Below are 21,290 nucleotides of genomic sequence, written 5' to 3'. Positions count from 1 at the left end.
GCTTCGCTTTAACTCAGATGTGAGTATCACCTTTTCATTGCTCTCTGTAGTTTGTCAAGCCAAAAGTATGATTGATTTAAATATGTACATCTCTTCATATTTACATACTCTCTAGCAGACATTCCTATTGGAGGCTAGATTTCCAAGGATTTGGATTCAATGCTTAAAACTTGAGCAATAGATTAAGTGGGTAATATCAAAAATTAAGAATTTCTGTTTGTAATCAGTCGCACCTATACCATTTAACACTTAATTTCACCAATGATACTAAGTTGTTAAAAATGCTTGAATATCAGAAACTATTTTTAGAAGCTTGAAAATACAATGGAAATATGAAAAAATTAAAATGCAATGAACACTGAAGAAAACCATTATTATTACTCTTGATATCAAGTGTCACATTTCTTGTTAAATACTTGAGACAGTAATTTACTATATGATTTATATTTTCCCAGAACATGAAAATACAGGAAAAACTTCATAAATTATTTTATCTGACCAGCAAAACTATTCTGCTAAAAAAAGATAAGAAATACAAATCAATCTCTTTCATGAAAGTAGATTTTTAAATGTATAAGTAAGATAAAAGCAGAACAGATAATATTGAATATTTATAATATTCAAATACCAAGTAAAGCTAATGACCAATGATCAGAATCTGAAGGCTGATTACATATATTTACATCGCATATGGTATTTCTGGAGTTACCCAACCCCATTAGTTGTTTTGCAAAGAGCAGTTACAGATCAATGGTTTTTGAAAGTACTAAAATAATAAATATCCTTGTTTGCATACACCATTAAATGACATTTTGATCATTCTACATAGGAAGCAAAATAAAATTTAGTCATTGGAAAGAGGAGGTATGTTTACCATGATTCATAAAATTATCTTAATGCAATTTTAATAAAAAGCCCAGTGAATTTTTGGGTACCTAATAAAACTCCATATTCAAGAATTAAAATGTACCTAAATAAATTAATAAATATATGGTGTAAATTCATTTGAAGTCTCAACATAGTTAAGATGTCAGTTCTCCCCAAATTGATATATGGTCACAGCACAATCTTGATCAAAATCTCAAAAGGCTGTTTTTTGTAGAAAATGACAAGCTATTTCTTAAATGTAAATAGAAAATAAAAGCCCTAGACTAGCCAAAATACTTTTTCAAAAAAAAGTACAGATTTTGAAGAATTACACTGATAATTTCAATACTTAGTATAAAACCTACAGTAATCAAGACTGTGAAATTGGTGAAAGAAGAGTAGACCCATTGATCAATAGAACAGAGTGGAGAGTTCAGAAATAGATCTGCTTATATATGGTCAGTTGATTTTCAACAGAGTTGCTGAGCTGATTTAATGGAGAAAGGCTAATCTTTCCAACAAATAGTGCTATAGCATTTGGGTAGCCATATGCAAATTTTAAAAAACTTGACTGCTGCCTTATCCAAAATATAAAAATTAATTCAAATGGATTATACATATAAATATAAACTGAATACTATAAAATTTCTCAAAGAAAACATAATAGAAAATCTACTTAATCTTGCATTAGGCAAATTTCTTAGATAGGAAGCAAAAAGTATGAACCATAAAAATATTGATATATTGGACTTTATAAAGATTAAAAATTTTACTCTTCAAAGGACACTGTTAAGAAAATGAAAAAACAAGCTATAGACTGGGAAAAATATATCTGCTTAAGGACTTGTATATAAAATATATAAATAACTTACAATTCAATAATAAATGATAAATGGGTAAAGATTTGAATAAGTACTTTACCAAATAAGACATATGAATGACAAATAAGTACAGAAAAAGATGCCTAACATGATTAGCCATTTAGGAAATGCAAGTTAAAACTACAGTCAGATACCACTACACTAGTAGAATGATGAAAATTAAACAAATTAATAGTACCAAGTGGCTAGAATGAGGAGCAATTGGAGCTTTCATATACTGTTAATATGAATACAAAATGGTGCAGCCACTTTGCAAACTAGTTTGGCAGTTATTTATAAGAAACTTTATAAAGTTATATATACATTTTCCATATGACCCAGCAATCCCACTTTTAGGCATTTATCCAAGACAAATGAAACTATATATTAATACATATGTGCTGTTTAAAGTAACTTTATTTATAATTGCCCCAAACTGGAATCAACCCAAATGTTTATCAACTGGTGGATAAACAAATTGTGCTATAGCCATGCAATGGAATACTACTCAGCAATAAAAAGAAGTGAAGTACTGATACATGCTATAACATGGATGAATCTGAAAGGCAGTATGCTAAATGAAGCTGGGCACAAAGAAATACACTGTATGATTGTACTTATATAACTTTCTGCAAAAGGCAAAACTCTAGGGACAGTCAGATCAGTGGTTAATAGGATGTAGGTAGGGTTAGGGAATTGACCACAAAGGTGTACAAGGGAACTTTTTGGGTGATGAAAATATTCTGTATTTTCATTTTTGTGCTTATATGACTGTCTTTGTTTTTCAAAACTCATTGAACTGTACACCTAAAAAGGAACTATACCATATGTAGAGTATACCTTAGTAAACCTGACTAGAAAAAATTAACATGAGCCATTTTATAAATAGGAGACTAATTTATGGTAGAGTTGTAACTACTAAATGTATTAAACTACAATATTATTACTAGATTAAAGGTATAATAAAGGACTTCTGCAAGAATAGATAGAATAATAAATACTGGAATTGATCCAAGCATATTTAACAGTTTTGCACAGTTTATTATGCAAATTTCTACATTTACACAGAGAAATTTTAGTCTCAATAACTTTATGAATATAAAAGAAAAATCTTCACTACCTACCTGACCACTTACAAAATGAATGCCCACCTGAAGACATATTCCATCTTTAACATTGGCATTCTCACTGCAGCAATGCCAGATGTTTCAAACATCTCATAATACAATGCAAATAGATTTCAAAGTGAAATTGTGAAAATCTTGCAAAAGATACAGAATTTCATGAAGTCTGTGAATTTAATATTAGAAACTGCCTGATAAAAAGCCACTGACAAATTATAATTTGCCTGTTAGAAGTGTTAATTTAGGAAAAGAAAAGTAACAAGGTTAAGAATAGATTGGCTCTTCAAAACAAAAGGTTTTGAATATCAAGTAAATAATAGGGATTTGGGGACAATTACAAATCCCTCGAATTAAAAAAATAACATGTTTACATGGTTTGAAATCATGAAAATTTTAAAAGATACATTTAAAAATATCGATCCATTCCATTTCCCGCATTCTCACCCTCCATGCCATTTCCTCTCTATTTGTAACCACTTTAATGTTTTTGGTGTATTTTTCCTGGGCTTGTTTATGCAAGTATAATTAAATATAAATATATATTCTTATTTCCTCCTTTTTCTACTGCCTTGCGTTTCTTACATAACAATATATCCTGGAAAATTTTTCCTACTAGAACATAGGAAAGCTCTCTCACTCTTTTCTTGTATGTATGGTAGGCAACAATGTCTATGTCCTAATATCTGAAACTATTAATATGTTACCTTACATGGAAAAGGAGAATTAAGGTAGCAGATGGAATTAGGGTGCTAATCAGCTGACCTTAAGATAAAAAGATTATGCTGGATTATCCCATGGGCCCAATGTAATCATAAGAGTTCTTAAAAGTAGAAGAGGGAGGTAGAAGAAGCAGTCAGAGTGATGCGATGTGAGAACAACTCAACTGGCCATCGTTGGCTTTGAAGTCAGAGGAAAGAGCCACAAACTGAGAACGTGAGCAGCCCTGGAAACGTAAGGAAATGATCTTCCTATAGAGCCTCCAAAAGGGAACTCAGTCCCCTCAACACCTTGATTTTAGCCCAGTGAGACCCAGCAGACTGCTGACCTCCAGAACTATAAGATAATTAATCTGTACTGTTTTAAGCCACTAAGTTTATGATAGTCTGCTATGAAAGCAATAGAAAACTAATATAGTAGTCTGTGTGTGTATGTTCCACAGTTTATTTAACTAGTCCCTGATAGGTGGACACTTAGATTGTTTCCTATTTTTCGGTATTTCATAGATTTTCATAGTCAGTAAGGAACAGAGCTAGGATACAAATCTGGGTCTCTTGCCTCTAAATCCACAGCTCTTCCTATTATATTATGTTCCTTCACATAACTTACTCATTTTCTGAGCTTTTATTGAGCTCCTCCTGTACAAAGAACACTGTGATAGGCTCTAGAGTCCAGCAGCAACTTTTACTAGCAAATGGTATGAATGAAAATATCTAAGGTTTGTCCTTATGTAGAACTTCTCAAAATATGTTCAATGTCTTCTCTGTATTTTCATTATTCCATACTTGGAGAGGCAGCAAGACATAGAACACTGGATTAAGAATCTTTGATTATGGATTTAAGTTTTAATTCTAAATTTCGTAAGTCACTTCACAGCCATGGGCCTCAGTTTCTTCTTCTATAATATAACCTAAAGTGGACTATACAATCTTTGGGAAGACCATTCTAGGTCTATGATTAATAATCATTTCCATGTTATCTCTGTTAGGAAGACAGGATATAAACATGTTCCTCTTACAGGTGGAACAGCAAAGACCCAGAAAGAATAACTATAAGTTTTGCTTCTTATTTGTGTCATGAGTTGAGTGGGGATAGGGGTGAGAATTTTCTTACTGTGCTTCAGAATTGCTCTGGGAGTCACCTTTGACTTGAGCTTCATTTGGTGTCAGCCATTTTCTTTGTATTTGCTAATGGGGACATGAACAAATGTGCATACATAAGCATATGACTACTTGCTTCCTCGTCACTGCTCAAAAGTTCCATTGATAATAAAAAAATAAATTTCTTAGTCATGCTTAGACGCTGGACAGTAAAGTCACAAAGCCTGGGTGGCAAATTCACAAATGTGACATATACATGTTCTCAGTGTTTAGTAATGGTGCTCTAATCTGCATAACTGAGCTCTGAAACTGAGCATTTTTTATGTGGGAGAAAGTTTATTATTTTATAATTACCCTATTTACATTTTAATGTAAGAATTAAGAAGATGCTCATCCTTATTTTCTTTAATAACATTTCTAAATCAGCCTGAGACTGAATTGGCTTCACTCTTCAGTGTAGAAAATATGTTTACTGAAAAATCTGGAAGGCAGATTTGCACAGTAAACAGAAGGCATTCTGCAGTTCTTCATTACCCATATAAAATGTACCAGGATAGGCCTCATGCATTAAAATTCAGTGTGACCTAGTTTAAGTGTTCTGTAGCCCCCTTTGTCCAGCTTTTATCATCTCAGTAGAACTCCACTGTTGGAAAGCAAAAGGCTACAGTTTTATTTACACAATACAGTGTTATGTAAATGAGTAAGAATTAATCACAGTCACTTCCCAAATGAACCTTTGCAAATTAAGACCATTAACTTTGCCAGGGGGCAGGCACTGCAGTCCAGGAATAATATGCTTTCCAACTGAGTCCCAGACATTTGCACAAATGCATGCAGCACCCCAATCCGTAGTTTCTTCTTGACCACCTTTTCTAATGTGCTGTAAGCTGAATGAGGTTGTATTAAACCTGAATGCCCCTTTATTCTCCAATGAATGAGTGCACTGCAACTGCAATATGGTCACAAATTGATAAGCCTAAATCTGAATCTTTACCTTTTAGCCAGGAAGTGCCATTTCCAGATGTAAGCCTTGCCAGAGAAATGAACTAACATACACTTTTAAAATTTTTTTGAGGTTAACATTTCTCAGTTTTTGGTTAGGTTGAAAGCTGACAGAATCCAAATAATTTCTAATTTACGTATCACTTTCAATTCCTTGAAGAATAGTAGCAGAAGGATGAAAGAAACTCATCCCTAAACAGATTCTCACACAAAAGCAGGGCAACTGGATTCTCTTAAATGTTTAAAAACAGAGATGATATTATTAGTAGTAGTATTATCTCAGAACACAGTTCATTAGAAGTATCCTTAGTATGTGACCAGGTCCCTTATGTTTTATGGGCAAATCAAAATGAGAGCATAATGATCTTTTTAATCAAGTTTATATACTCTACTCTAATTCGGGAATTGACCCTGAAATTTTCGTACTCAGCATTAATACCACAATAGATTAAGCACAAGATACAATGTCCTCAAATGCTGACCCCATCAGCTTTCATTACTCATTTGGAGATAACCCATTTGATTTTTCAAATTTACATTATTATCTTCTGAATAGCATCATAAACTTTGAATCATTTATAGCTCACGTTTTCTTTATTTTATCTTACTTTGTGGTACATCTACGTCTGTGATTTTGTTGTTGTTCTTTGTTTTGTTTTTTGGTGTTTGGTTATCCAATATATCTCTCTGTTCTTTTTTAGACATGAGTGTTCTATTTACTCATGTCTGAAGACATAAGGTGATAACTTAATGCCATTTTCATTGATTTACATTAGAATGATTAAGTACAAATGGACAGGAAATTAAGGGTTTGCTTAGAAGCTAAAATGGTAGTGACCAAAAATTTTTGTGATCATTTCTGTGGGTGACCTGACTCTCCTATTCTTTACTATAAATCTCTCTGAAATTTCAGAAAGTGCTGTCGTTCAACAATGACCCCCAATTCCCATATGACTGAAGTTAGGTGCAATTGATACATCTGCAGTGCCACCTCACTCTGCATTGTACATCTCTGTCATCCCCGCAGTTTTCATTTGGACGAGGTCATTTAAGTTATGCCCTCCTGGGTCTTTCTGCTTATATCTCTTCTTTAAAATTTTAATTTCCTTTTCACTTCCTGATTTTTTTAGCCGTTAATACAATGCAACACAAACTATTATCTATCTTGCATAAACAACTGCCCCCATCCACCATCTGCCTTTTAAGAAATCTTAGTGCTGTCTCTGCTGGAGGCCCTGACACCACTGTCATCCAGCAGAGACCTCAACTATCATGAGATTAGGGAAAAAGCCACACCTTTGGTTTTCACATAAACTCCTTTTCCATGTACTGCTGGCTGATCCTTCATCTCCTTTAGCCACCAAGCCTAACTCCGCCCCTCTACCAGCTGCCATGAAGCAGCAAGTCCCTGCAGCAGCTGTGGTCCTTCTCTGAGAAGTCAAAGCAGCCTAGAAACAGGAACTCTGTTAGACACAGTGTTTGAAGATGTCACCTGCAATAAAAGCAGAAGAGGCATTCAGCTACAAGGGCACCTGCTTGGGTTTTCTGAAGCATCAAGCTTTTTATTTGTCATTATGTAACATTCTTCTAGAGGATTCTGAATTTTGCTATTGCCTGCTTTCAACTCTAGAAATTCTGTCCACATATTATCAGTGTTTTTCTTCCCCTGTGCTCCCTTCTAAACCATCACATTCCTCCTTCCTTTCTTCTCTACTCAATCTTCTCTTCTCCCTCCTTTCTAACTCTTCTTTTTTCCCCTTCTTCCTCTTTCTTTGGCACAAAAGTACATAAAACACACTGTTTTCCCTGTCTTTCTTGGACATTTGTAGTAGGTAGTATTCTTACTAAGCCTTTTTTTTTTTTAGCTTAACAACTGGATTTATTGATTTAAATTTAGAGGTACTTAACTTGAAAATTTCTCTAGAAGGTTTAAAAATATTGAGCATGTTACTTGAAACTTTAACCAACATACTGTTAAAAAAATAAGCTTATCCTATTCCTAAAATTTCAGATGCTCTGTATTTGATGGCACTTTATTCTGAGATGTCAGGAAAAACTTTTAGCACTCATCTTCTAGTGTTTGACCCTCCCCACAGATAAACTGTTCCCTCCCTCACATATATATATGTGTGTGTACACACACATATATATATGTGTGTGTACACACACACACACACACACACACACACACACACACACATATACAATCACTGACTGCTATCCAAACACATCTGCTGTATTTCTCTTGAAAACCCTAGGGATAGATATGAGCTCCTTTAGTGTATAAATTTATGCCATACTTATATTTATTTAATTGTATATGAAGTACATATATGCAACTATGTATGTTATGTGTATGTGTATGTGTGTGTGTTCAAGAATACTGGTGCTTATGCTGTTTGGTTTCACCTATGCTAATAGTGGTCTCCCATTCAAAAATAAAATAAGCCATGGAAGTTGGTCCTCACCAAAAAGTGAATCTATGATAAAGGGTGTTTGGAGAAAGTCACGCTTAAACTGAAGTCTGCAGCAGATGATTAAATAAAGAGATATCATAGTGATAATAATCTCATTATTGGGTTGGGAACTGAAAAAAACTACTTGTGAAGTTTACATCTGCTGTTAAGCAGTACGATTATTAGATAAATGAATAATATTGTAAGTTTGAAAAACCGACTGATTCTGTCAAGAAAAAAATGGTACTGAAAATAGAAGAAATCAATAGCATCAAATGGAAATCTAGAAAATGATAGTCTGCTTTTGTCAAACTTTTTACATTTTTCCCATAAATAAGACTATTTATATTGATTCTTAGGTTTGGAGGGTAGTGAAGCAGATAGGAGGTAATTAAAAGCATAAATCTCAGGAGTTTGGGGAGGTAATTCTCTACTTTGCAGACAGAGCTGACAAAATGATGAACTTTTTTTGCTTCAACATGACAGAAATATAGTGTGATTATAGGAAGTAGGGACATACTGTGTTAAAAGTTTTGTTCAATAGCTGCTTTTTAACAGAGCTCTCAACAAAGTTTAGTCAGCTTTTTTGAAGCATGTAAGAGTTACTCAATAAATTTTTTAAAAACTTGCTTCCAAAGTAGCACTAGAATATTTCAAAGATATCACAGTCTTTCTCAAGAATTACCTTTTTTTAAGTGAACATTTGGATAATTTAAGACTGATTTTAAATTCATCACTGAAAAAGAGAAGACTAGGATAAAAGTGAAGTTTAAAAAAAAGTGAGCAGTATGACTTATAAAGATGCATCAGATCCTATATTTAACAAATAGGGAAATTATGCAGTAAACATAATTTAATATTTTTCTGGCTTTTCTTTAAATACATAGATGCCTTACCTGACATGTTTCTTAAGCTATTTATATGTGTTCAATAATATTCAAAGTTGGATTATCAGCCTGATATGATGTTGTAAAGGACAGTAAATATATATGTTACAAGAAAAGTACAAACCTCTACCCCCACTTATCAGAATACATTTTCAACAGGAAACCATTGAGTATCTATGATGCACCATTGAAACTGCAAGCTTTGGTACATTTCATTAAATATTGGCTTGCTGATCAAATAATAACACCTTTAAAAAAATTACTATAGGTCTTTTTTCTGTGTAAAATTCCCACGTAAGTAACTCTTTTAGTCAAAAATTATTTCTGAATGGATTTTTAAGTCATTTTGTTGATTTTTTTTCATTTAAAAATCATCTTGTCATTTGGGAGTTGGGGAAAGATTGTTGAGAGCTTGTATGTTCCTTTCTCACTTCATATGAATTTTTTTAGTTAAGATTGGTTGTGGAATACTTAACAATAAGATAATGTTTCACTCGATTTTTGTGAATTGGGATTCTTCAGCTAAAAGATTATTCAACATATAATTAAGAACAGGTAGGATTTCTAGACTGAACACCTGTACATTTCCAAAATGACTAGTAACTGGTTAAAGTTTATATTCAGGATTTATTTAGGACATGTTTGATTTCCCATAGCTTGTCTTTTATTCTGTATGCTTGAGTGGGCAATTGGCTATAGTTGTCACAACCTTTACAAGAGATAAAATATTATTTATGTAAGTCAAAAACAAAAAACCTGGATGGAACAAAAAATAAGCTTGTCTACTCCAACTGCTTTTAAGTAAGTGGCTGACTTCATACAGTTTAGAACATTCCACCGAAGAGGTACCTTTTAACTACTTTCATCTCTCAAGCAGCTCTTTGAATAAAGTGACAGCATTATGCCCTGGAGGCCAGAGAACTTTAGATATGGTAGGTCAGCATAAAGAGCAGTTTTTTGAGAAAGTCTGACTGGCTGCAAGGAACTTTATAATGCATGGCTTGCAGGGGAAAAGGACAGCTATGAGGAAGTATCGCTTTAGCCAATTTCTAAAATTTCAGGCTAGGAAGACTGTGCTGGCAAAATAGTGTAGCTGGCTAATATGAGTTATTGAAGGAGAGTAAAAAGTCAGTGAACTTGGCCAGAGATAGAAGAAGGTCAAAATAGTTCCTGCGTAGAAAGGAAGATATGAAAAATACTCTCATAGACCTGGTTGTCTAGCTGGGGAAATAAAACCAATATGCTTAGAAACACTGCATGATGTTAACTGTAGTGTTCTATAAATTTAGGAGAGGAGTAAGCACGTGGGCTAGAATAATCACGAATGGAAAGTTAGAATTTGATGGATGCTTCCTCTTCTGTCAGGCCATGTTCTAGATACTCTCCACATATATTACCTCCAGGTTTGCACAACCTTCCAGGAGGTGGTAAAACTGAGAAAGACTTGAGAGATGGTCAGGATTTGAGGGAGAGAGCATTGGAGAATTATAAAATACTAGAACTAAAACAGATAGAGCTTGTTAAGGATGTGGTCCATGGATAGGCTGCAGGGGGTTCATGAACCCCCTAAAACTATGCAAAATTTTGGGTGTCTGCATATCTGAAACCATGGTCACTTAAGACAGGGGACTACCTTTTCCCTTCTTGAAGGGTGAATGTTCCACAGCTTTCTTTGGCAGCATGTTCCAGGATTTCATCACTTTTAGTGAGTAGTATTTCATCTTAGCTAAATCTTTAAAAAAGAAAAGAAAAGAAATAGAAACTTGTTTTGTTTTGTTTCTTGCTTTAGTTCTGCATTCTAGGGCACATGGAAAGTAAGTGTTGTATTCACTACTTAGAAAACCGATTTGACGAACAAGGATTCCCGAGAATACACTGCTCTGCTAAGGTTCTCTCTTTGGGGCCTGAGAATATGATTCAACTCTTATTAATTTGTGTTTCCTTCACATTGAAAAGTGTGTGTTAGCTCTAATAAATAATAATTATATTACTTTATCAGTGGTATACCTAACATACCTGACACCCATTACAGATCATTTTTAACACTCCCTCCTCTTTAGTACAAGGCATTTTCAGAAATAATTGTGAAATTACATGACTGGTAACAGTAGCCAGAAGAGAGACTCAGAAATTTTTAAATTAAAATCTGAATACAATACTGTACCACTAAATATTACAGTACAAAAAAGGGAAACGGGGTAATGACTAATCCTTATTAATTACATTAATGTATTTTTTAAATGGGGAAAAAACTTATACCTACATACTAGTCTGTCACAGTAATGAGTAATAACAATACAGTAACAAATAAGTGAATTTTAATAAAATAAAAATTATGCAAAAGATAGAGGTTAGTTACCTAAGTTGTATTACTGATGCAGCATTTTATTTTCTTCTTTGTTTCTTAGTTTTAAGGCACATAATAACTTTAAAAGAAACATACATTTTAATTTTAAGGATATTAGGTAAAGCCAGTATTTCAGTATTTCATGAAAAAATATTTAATGTATGACCTAAAATTTATATTAACCAAGCAATAATACACCTCACAGTTGGAACTAGCTCATTCTTAAATTTAAAACACAAATAAAATTTCCAAGTAGTCATATAAAATGAGAGATTTCTTATCTCAAGTTCTGTTTCTTTGTCTTTAATCACTGTGCTATCATTGTTTATTTCAAATCAGCTATTGAAATGCAAGCATGTGAGTGGTACAGGTTTGCAGACTTAAACTGTATCTGAAAGGAGTTTGAATGATTCCTAACGATTAGAACTTACTCTTAACATGAATACGTGTAGGAGAGTCACTATGAATTGTGAGTTCTATTGTATGACGGTACTACGAAAAGTGTGTGGAAAAATAGAATTACAAGATAATACAAATCTTTCCATGAACTTTTTGAAGTATTCTCTATAACTACAAGTTCTCTAAATTAACTTCCATGTAGTTAATTAAAAGATAAATAATAAAAATGTGCTAATTTTAAGTTTACATATATGTTATTAAAAGTCAACTGTAACCATAGCAATTGCTTAGAACTTAGATCAACAAAAAATATTTTTTCAGGGAAGAGTATTTTATTACTGTAGCTTAGAATTCCCAGCACATAAGGATAATAAAAAGCAAACTGATTTTTAGTCAGTTTTATTATTGTTTCTAAATTATCTACAGTCAATGCAATCCCTTATTTCCTGCACCTGAGGCAGACACTCCCACAGCCACCAAGGACATTTGTTATTTAATCAATAGGAATTTCAGTTCTGCTTTAAATACATGTTACATTTAGCCTGAGAGATACATAGTGCTGACTTATAATCACCAAATAGTTTCCTTTTTATCTTTTCATAATGCCCACTGAATGTTCTCAGAAAAGTAGCTTTCATTATCTCTAAACGGTGAGCTTAAAGTGATTACCTGGTTTTTGCTCTGGAAAGAAATAACATTCAATATTATGAGTTATGAAATATCATTCTATGTTATATTAGGACACCTATGGAATCCTTTTATGTGATAATTTATTCTTATGTGTCATGATTTTTATTGGCTTTTTCTTATATCACTTGAGAGGAATGGAAACGGCTAGATTCACTGAAGGAATAGTTAAGTCATTTGTTATAGTTTTGTAATTTAAATTGTTTAAACCAACAAAATGCCCTATATATACTTTAAACTAAAAATACCAAAAATCTCCTTTTAAGATTTAGTTTATACATTTACACAGATGGTCACAGAAGGAGTATACTTTAAACTAAGAATACCAAAAATCTCCTTTTAAGATTTAGTTTATACATTTACACAGATGGTCACAGAAGGAGGTATTCATTAACATCTGTAAATGTTGGGAAAATGATGGATGTCTGTATTTGTAAAATGCCAGAATAGAATTACTGAGTTTAAAGATGTAGATTTAAAAATACAAAATTCGAATATCTGAAAGACATTCTTTTCAAGCTAGCTTCCTAGAATTTAGACATTGAATAATTATCTTTTGCATCAATTTTCTTTTTTATAAATATGGTAAATTTTTATTAGTTTGGACTTCATTAATTAGGGATTTGTGATAACTCAGGTAAATAGGAGAATTGTATTTTTGTGTGGTCCGAATTCTTTCTTCAAGATAATGCAAATGATTCTCACAAAGGAGGTTAAGGCAAGAGATTTAGAACCAATTTTTTTAAGCATACATAAGCACTTAAGGACATTCATTAAAATACCAGTAGTAATATAATTTTAAATAATTCTTATGTATTTTAACAAATTGCTTAAGAATCTCTTGTAGCTAATAGTTAGCAACTAACAGCATTTCTTCAAAAATGTTCTACTTTTTTCCAAAAATACAATTTTCATTTACCCCAAATAGTCTGTGCTAATGAAGTTTTTCTGAAATTATAATCATTTAGTAATATCTAATACTATTCCATTTTTTAAAGAAAATGAATATTTTTTGTCACTTGGTTAACTTTTCTCTGAAAGTCTTTCAGGTCAAGTGTTTAACTCAGGTAATATCTAGATTCATATATCAGGCCAAACAGACTTTTCGAGGTCTAAATTATCCAATTTAGTCATCTACACTGAACAAATTAGCTGAATTATTAACAAATCACTGATTACATGTTCTGATCTGAGGTTATCTTGATAGACAAGTGATTGAACCATTGTATTTAAGAATTGTTTTTCTAATAATTGAGCCGTTGGTCTTTTGTGAATTTGATTGCTCCACACTGAGACTGGTCAAACAGCCAGACCTCAAAAATCATACAGCCAGTGACCCTCGCTTCAGTCCACTACTTCCAGTCATAGTTCAATAGACTGTGTCATCAATTGGTGCCCATGGCTATTTCTTTTATGGTGTGTGTGTGTGATCCATGCAAAAATAAGTCAGGAATCTAGTGGAAGGAGGAAGTACTCATTTGATTATGGCCACCTTTGATACCAGAATTTTCACTCTGTTAGTCGTTGAGCATCCTCAAAATTCAGGTTCCTAACCAGTTATACACATCTCCAGTCCACTTCTTGCTCCTTGCCCCATTGCTGCCATGCTTAGCCACAGTGGTTTCTGTTCATTTCCATAAATTTGCTAAGCCATTTCTGCCCCCCTGCTAGTCTAGTTCATACTCCTCTTTCAGGTCTCGCCTTAGGTATTTTTTGCTTAAAGGAGTTTTTCTAGACTCCATAATCTCAATTGGCCCAACTGTAATAATTATTTTATTATACCCAGTAAACTTTATGAAATGTATCACAGTTAGTAAAGGTATCTTTATTTTATGTAACTATGTGTTTTATATCTGTTTCCTACACACACACACACACACACACACACACACAGAGTCCATTATTGGTTCCATAAGGACAGAGAGTGGGTCTGTTTTGTCCATTGCTGTCTCCCTGCTGCCTAGCATAAATATTTCTTGAATGAATGGAGTCCATTATTGGTTCCATAAGGACAGAGACTGGGTCTGTTTTGTCCATTGCTGTCTCCCTGCTGCCTAGCATAAATATTTCTTGAATGAATGAATGATCCTAAAGGGGAATCTTTAACTAATGACAACCTAAGGATTGGTTGAGAATTACAAGATTCATTCTCTATAATGAAAAGTATACCTTATATGGTCTTAAAGATCACATCCTCAAACCTGTTTTCATCTCCAGATCATTCTGTCTAAGGAGATGAAGATCATCTTTTACTGGAGTGGCTAAAAGAGACGAGTCTGTTCTGTTTTGGATCCTCCACTGTGAGGGCTGTTTGGACCTGGGCTTGGGGACTGCTTCAGGGCCCTGTGATATAGCGGTTAAGAGCCCAATATTTTAATCCTGGGCTTGAATGCAGGATCTTCCATTTCTGGCAGTGTGATATTGGGAAATTAACGTTTCAGAGTCTCTGTAAACTCAGGCTAATACTTGCCTTACAGTTTTATGGCTTCAATGAGATACTGCATGTAAAGTACTTAGCACTGCATCTGGTACACAACAAACAATAAATGGTAGATATCTTTCACTATTTTCATTATTGAATTTAGAGTAAGTTTTATACCCTGACATTGCGTTTGCAGCCAAAAAGGTGTTCGCAGCCAAAAAGCCATGTGTTTCCACTAGGGCTCTGTATTCTTCAACTCTTCAAAATGATGGGCAAGGCACCATAATTTTCTTTGGAGCAGCAGCTATAAATAGGCCCTTTATTTCACACAAACATGGCTACTACTACATTTTCTGTGCAATATTATCAAATATTCTTTCAGGACATGAGGATCTCATACTATGCAATTTTCCAGTTATTTTATGAGGTGCTTTGAAATCACGGAAAAGTATTTTAGCACTTAAGATGTTATTTTACTTCAGTAAGACTGTAGTTCATCCTTGATACTTGTGTGTATGTATTTTTAAATTAATTCATTTGAAATGTTTACTTCCCTTGGCCTCTGTGTCTTACTTCTCTATTGTTTATCCAGCTTTTCTGGTGGCCCTGTTCTTGTATACTGTGCTGAGTTCTCATCCTCATCCTACCTATTAAATATAGCTGTTTCTCAAGATTCTTTTCTCAGACAGATTTGGGAACCTCGTCCATCCCCAGAGTTTCATCTACCATCTTATGTGGTTCCCAAATGGTTGTCTCCAGCTCCAGCCACTTTCCTCAACTGCCACTTGTATTTCCAATCATTTGTTGAACCTCTCCACTGTATTTCCATTAGCAGCCTAAACAGAAGATGCCCAAACTGAATCTTCATTTCTTTCTGCAAAATATCCCCATCTACCATAATTAAACCTTTTTGCTATGCATTTGGCCATTTTCCCTGCTGTTTGGGTCTGAAACATTTAAAATCAACTCTAGTTATGTTTTCTTTCTCTACTCTCACTTTAATTCTATTGCCAAATAATAAAGATTCTTTCTCCATTTACTTATTTATGCATTCATTCATGTAATCAGTACTTATTAAATGCCTAGAACATTTCAGGCTATCTGCTAAGTGCAAAAAATACAGTGAAGACCAAAAATCTTACAGGTATAAACCTTAATGAAGGTTATTGTCTGGTGGGAGAAGATAGACATTAATGAAATGATTAAATAAATTAATAATTAACTTTAAATTGTGAGAAGTGCTATAAAGGGAAGAATCTAAAGAGTTAGGATGTGACCTAGTCTGGGGGATCATGGAAGGCTTCCTAAGGAGGGAATGTGTGTGCTGGGTTGTAAAGGATGAATAAGAATTAACTAGGAAAAGAAAGAAGGGACTGTATTCTAGGCATGTGCAAAAGGATAGCACAATGCTTATACTCCAGCCACACTGTCTTTTTGTTCCTCGGAGAACAACAAAGAGCCTACCATCAAATGAAACTAGAGGTAGGTAGGGAACATGCCACTCAGGTCTCAAATATGATGATTTTAGGTTTTAAGCCAAGAACAGTGAAAAGGCATTTCAGATTTTAAGCAGAAGAATGGCATGATCAGATTTGTATTTTGAAAATATCACTCTGGCCTCCATGTTGAGAACAGATTTTAAGAGAGCAAAAAGGGGCCTTTGCATGATCACAAAGGAGGCTGTTGCAGTAGTCCAGGCAAAAGACGACGGCAGTTTGGACCAAGGTGGTTGTGGTAGAGATGTAAAGAATCAGCCTGATTAGAGAAATATTCAGAAGGCAAAATCTATAGGACTTGGTGATTGGTTGAATGTGGGGGTGGAGGTCAAGTGTGACAATGAGGATGATCCCTGGATTTGATTCTTTCCAATAGCATTTGGTGATGCTGTTGACAGAAAAGCAATGCTGGAAAAGGACTAGGTAGTTTGGGCAGGAAAGCAGAGATAAAAGGATACCGTGAATTTAGTTTTGAACTTATGTTTAAGATGCTTTGATATATCTAAGTGGATATTGTTCATCTGGAGCTCAGAGAGAGGTTGTTGTAGTGCTGGTAATGGAAGTTGTAGTATGGGTAGTTTTGAACTTATGTTTAAGATGCTTTGATATATCTAAGTGGATACTGTTCATCTGGAGCTCAGAGAGAGGTTGTTGTAGTGCTGGTAATGGAAGTTGTAGTATGGGTAAGATTGACTAAGGAGTGGATTGGAAAGTTTGGAGTGAGAAGACAACAAGGCCTAAGACCGAAACTTGGAATATGTCAACTTTAAATGTCTAGCGGGGGAAGCTGAGCCTGAAAATGGATCTGAAATTAAGGTGGGAAAAAAATCAACCTGGGAAAAAGTATCTTCCAAAAAAGAAGCCAAGATCAAAAGGTCAGTGGGATCCTCTGGGCCTGAATACTCAAGCAAGTTGAGGAATAAAAGATGTTCTTGGTTTTAGGATTTAGGTCATTGATGCCTATTTTGGTGGGTTGACATAGACTAGATTAGAGGAGAGAAAAGTGGAGGCTTGCATATAGTTACAGTAACACATTAGTCTGTGAAAGGGAGCAAAGTGATAGGATGAAAAGCTAGGGGTGAATGTGAGTTGAAGGATGGTTTATTTTGGGTTAGGAGTATCTGACTTGTTTTAACATTGATGGTTAGGATTTGTTTGGGAGAGAGAGGAATTGAACATAAATGTAAAAATATATAAGGAATAATAGACACTGGGGGAGGCAAAAGGAACTGTGTTTTTGGATGGAGAGATTTGCCTTAGTAGGAGAAATAGTTCCTTTCTATAAAAGCCCCAGCTTTTGATTTATCATGCCCCTGAAATCTGAAATCTGTGTCTTTAAGAGCCCAGTACTTCCTGTCTTTCTATGGTTGGAACCTTCAAGTTATCTCCCATCTTTTCTTTTCTTCAACCTACTGGTCTTCATTGATATCAGATTATACTAGAGATAAAGCCCTCAGTGGCTTCTTAACCTACCTATTAAGCAAGCTATTTGTTAACTACCTTCCCAATACCTAGTATTTACAGCCTAAATAATATGGCACTTGCCTTTCTAATCTTTTCTTCCACTCTTATTCTACACACACTCACATTTCACTCAAACTGGGTAATTCACATTTCCCGAAACATAAATTGGTTTTTCTGGACATCTTTTTCTTATCATAGTTTTTTCCTTACTGGGAATATGTATCCGAACCCTCGGCGGGAGCACCACCGCGCTTCCCAAGCGGCGCACTAGCGCAATGCGCCACCGGGCCGGCCCCCAAATGGTCATTTTCTAACATCAAAATTCTTTCTATACTACTTAGCTGGCATTCTTCTGGAAGGAAAAATTTTCCCTTATTTATTATTAGTATGGACTCATAGTTTTGTTTAATTTTTTTTTAAAAGGCTGGTCAATTAAACCATTTCAAAATAAAAAGTATTTTTAAAAAAGAAAAAAGGCTAGTCAAGTGAAGCAGTGGGAGTGGAGAAGGAACAAAGGAATCTGCAACTGCTTGTGATCAATTAGTTGTAAACACCATTATACTTGAACCAGCCTAGACTCATAAATTCTTATTTTATTCAATGGGTAATAATCCATTACAGTTCTTATTTATTTTGGTGCTCAAAAAGTCAGAGACTTGGCTAGACAGTCCCTGTCATTTTCTCTCCATCCCCTCCCATCACATTCTCTCCTCTCCCCATCATTTTCTGGTTTATCCTTCCAGTTTCTTTTCCAAAAATAAGTAGATGCATATATTTTTCAATTCCCCCTTCTTTCTTACACAAAAAGTAGCATACTCCATATTTTACACTTTGATTTCTTCCTGTAGCAACATATCATGTTAACCAGTCTATATCAGTTTATAAGTATCATTCTTATTTTTTCTACAGTTGCATAGCATTTCATTGTGCATAACTGACTAAAGAAACCTTCTAGGTTTGGAAGTTAGACTATTTCCAATATTTGGAATTACAAATAATGTTGCAGCAAGTAACACTGTACATATGTAATTTAAAACATTTTTCATACTTAGGTATATCTTCAATGTAAATTCCTAGTAGGATTCTTGAAACGAGCACACACACACACACACACACACACACAGGGTACTTCAAAAAGTTCGTGGAAAAATAGAATTAAAAGATAATATGAAACTTTCCATGAACCGAGCGCACACACACACACACACACACACACACACACACACGGTACTTCAAAAAGTTCGTGGAAAAATAGAATTAAAAGATAATATGAAACTTTCCATGAACTTTTTGAAGTACCCTCGTATATATTAAATATTTCAGATTTTATGGATGAATCAAAGTTATAGGCATTTCTGGTTTTGTTTTGCCTTCAGTAAACTAATCTTGTGTATGTGAGAAAGATTGACCAGATTAACCTGAAATGAAACTTCTAGTTTAATCTGGTACTATACTGTAGAGACAGCGTTAGTATGACTCAGGTTGGCTAAGCAACTACTAAAGATGTAGTTTTATTATTCTCTCTTACTTATGTTTGTATGTTTTAAAAGTATATGGTATTAATCTTTACAATTGCTTATTTCACTTAATTTTGAGTTATGAAATGTCTGCTGGGTTTTAATAATTGGTTTAGGGCTTTGGAGTCTGAGTTTAACAAAAACTTATTTTGCAACACAGGTTTTCAAATGAGTAATGATAAATAAATAATGTATTAAAATACGTAAAATATTACTAAAGCTATTGTTCAACAGATTTTCAGAGCATTGCACTTTCAAAGTTACTTTGCCACTTTTGTCTACATTAAGGATGTTATTCCTACATAAGGAGACACATGCAAATTCTAATTTTAGATTTATTTTGTATCATTTATAAATTTCTTTAATATGGAAATGAAATTACGTGTAATACCTTCTGGATTGATTAAAAATTGATGTGTGGAAGCCTAGGAGCTAATTTAAAAGACCATCAGAAGGCTTGAATTAGTTAGCTGTAGAGTCACAGCTTTAATGCGTAAACTTGAATTATATTGCATTACTTATCATTGAGTAGCAAAAACCACTCTTATGAAACATACAAGAGCAATCCATTTCCCTAATGAATGATATCAACACTCTCAAACATGGTAGCAACTTGGAATGTAACTGTGATATCACTACAGACTGAGATACCCTTCTTTATATTTCAATGTAGATGAAAATTAACAAAAATTTCCCAGGTTAATATAAAACATGGAATTATTTTGAGAGAGGTGGATAATTTCTTTCCAGTTTTAAATACTTTTGGGGAAATCATAAAATTAATGACTCAAGAATATTAAGTATTTATTTCTAAATCCTTAAGATTTTGTATTGTATTATGAAAATAAAAGATAATATCCATGTGTTTCATAAAAATTCTAAGGCTAGTAGTTCTAGAAGTTTAGGTCCCTATATGAATTATTCTTTGAGAAAATTAGATATTTTTATAAATTATGAAGGTTTCCATTATTCCATATTCCAGATTATGTTAGTGTACAGGCACTCATGTTCCCAAATATAGTTTATCAAGTGCATTCTTTGTCAAGTTCATGATTGCTCCCTTTATGATTTGAGAGAGTGGTGAAGGGCCAGTTTCATCAGAATTCATTTATTTCATCTTGCCTCAGTGAGACTCTAGTGCATATACTAGGAGTTTACATACACATTTATCATTAAATTGACTGAGATGTTGACCCCCAATCTAGAACACAAAGTAAATATATCTTTCATAAATTGCAAATTTGTAATGTAATGTGAAATGGAGAGTTAAGCGGTCTTTTTCTTAGGGTAAGCATCTCAGATACTTCTTGCTGAATTCTTAAGTAAATTGTGATGGTGGTAAAGAAATTGTGACATGAAATAAAAATTATTTTATTACCCATTATGTATGTTGAAAAAAATTCACATAAACCTAGTTTCATTAGGTTGGGGGGGGGAATCTTTTTCAAAATACAATCTCTAAAATTTGCAGTATTTATGAATAGATTCTATAAATTAATCCTCTAAGATGAACTTTACCTTGACACATTTATATGATAAACTTGTTTTTTAAAAGGACATCATTTTTAATTATGGCCTAATTTGAAATAAAAGAGAGAACTGGAGGAAAGAGAGAGTAGAATCGAACTAATGAAAGGATTTGAGAACAGCTGATGCAGCCATATAATCATCTCTCTAATGCCCTGCAGTTCTCTTCCCTAAAGGCTGTAGTTGGATATCCAGGGGAAGAAGCTTGAATTGCCGGGAATCAACTAAAAGTGATAATCTACCTTTGAATAATTGAAAGTGAAATATAAAACTCACTGGGAAAATGAGGCAAACTTTTGTTTACTTGGAATTCTATAAGAAACCATTTTATTTATTTATTTATTTTTTAATTTTTTAATTTTTTTGTCTTTTGTCTTTTTTTCCGTGTCCGGCAACGGATCGCAACCCTCAGTGTTGC

At 33.8% G+C, this 21,290-nt stretch overlaps 1 protein-coding gene across 4 annotated transcripts in view; it reads left to right on the top strand.

The window, feature by feature from the left end:
- The window catches only part of ZNF385B (zinc finger protein 385B), a 317,580-nt gene that overhangs the window by 251,685 nt on the left and 44,605 nt on the right, over positions 1-21,290 (top strand). The gene's annotated exons all lie outside the window — the stretch shown is intronic.

This window comes from Galeopterus variegatus, unplaced genomic scaffold (assembly GCF_000696425.1).
Source record: "Galeopterus variegatus unplaced genomic scaffold, G_variegatus-3.0.2 Scaffold651, whole genome shotgun sequence".
NCBI lineage: Eukaryota > Metazoa > Chordata > Mammalia > Dermoptera > Cynocephalidae > Galeopterus > Galeopterus variegatus.
The sequence above is the reverse complement of the archived record's forward strand: the minus strand, read 5'-3'. Positions and strand labels throughout refer to the sequence as shown.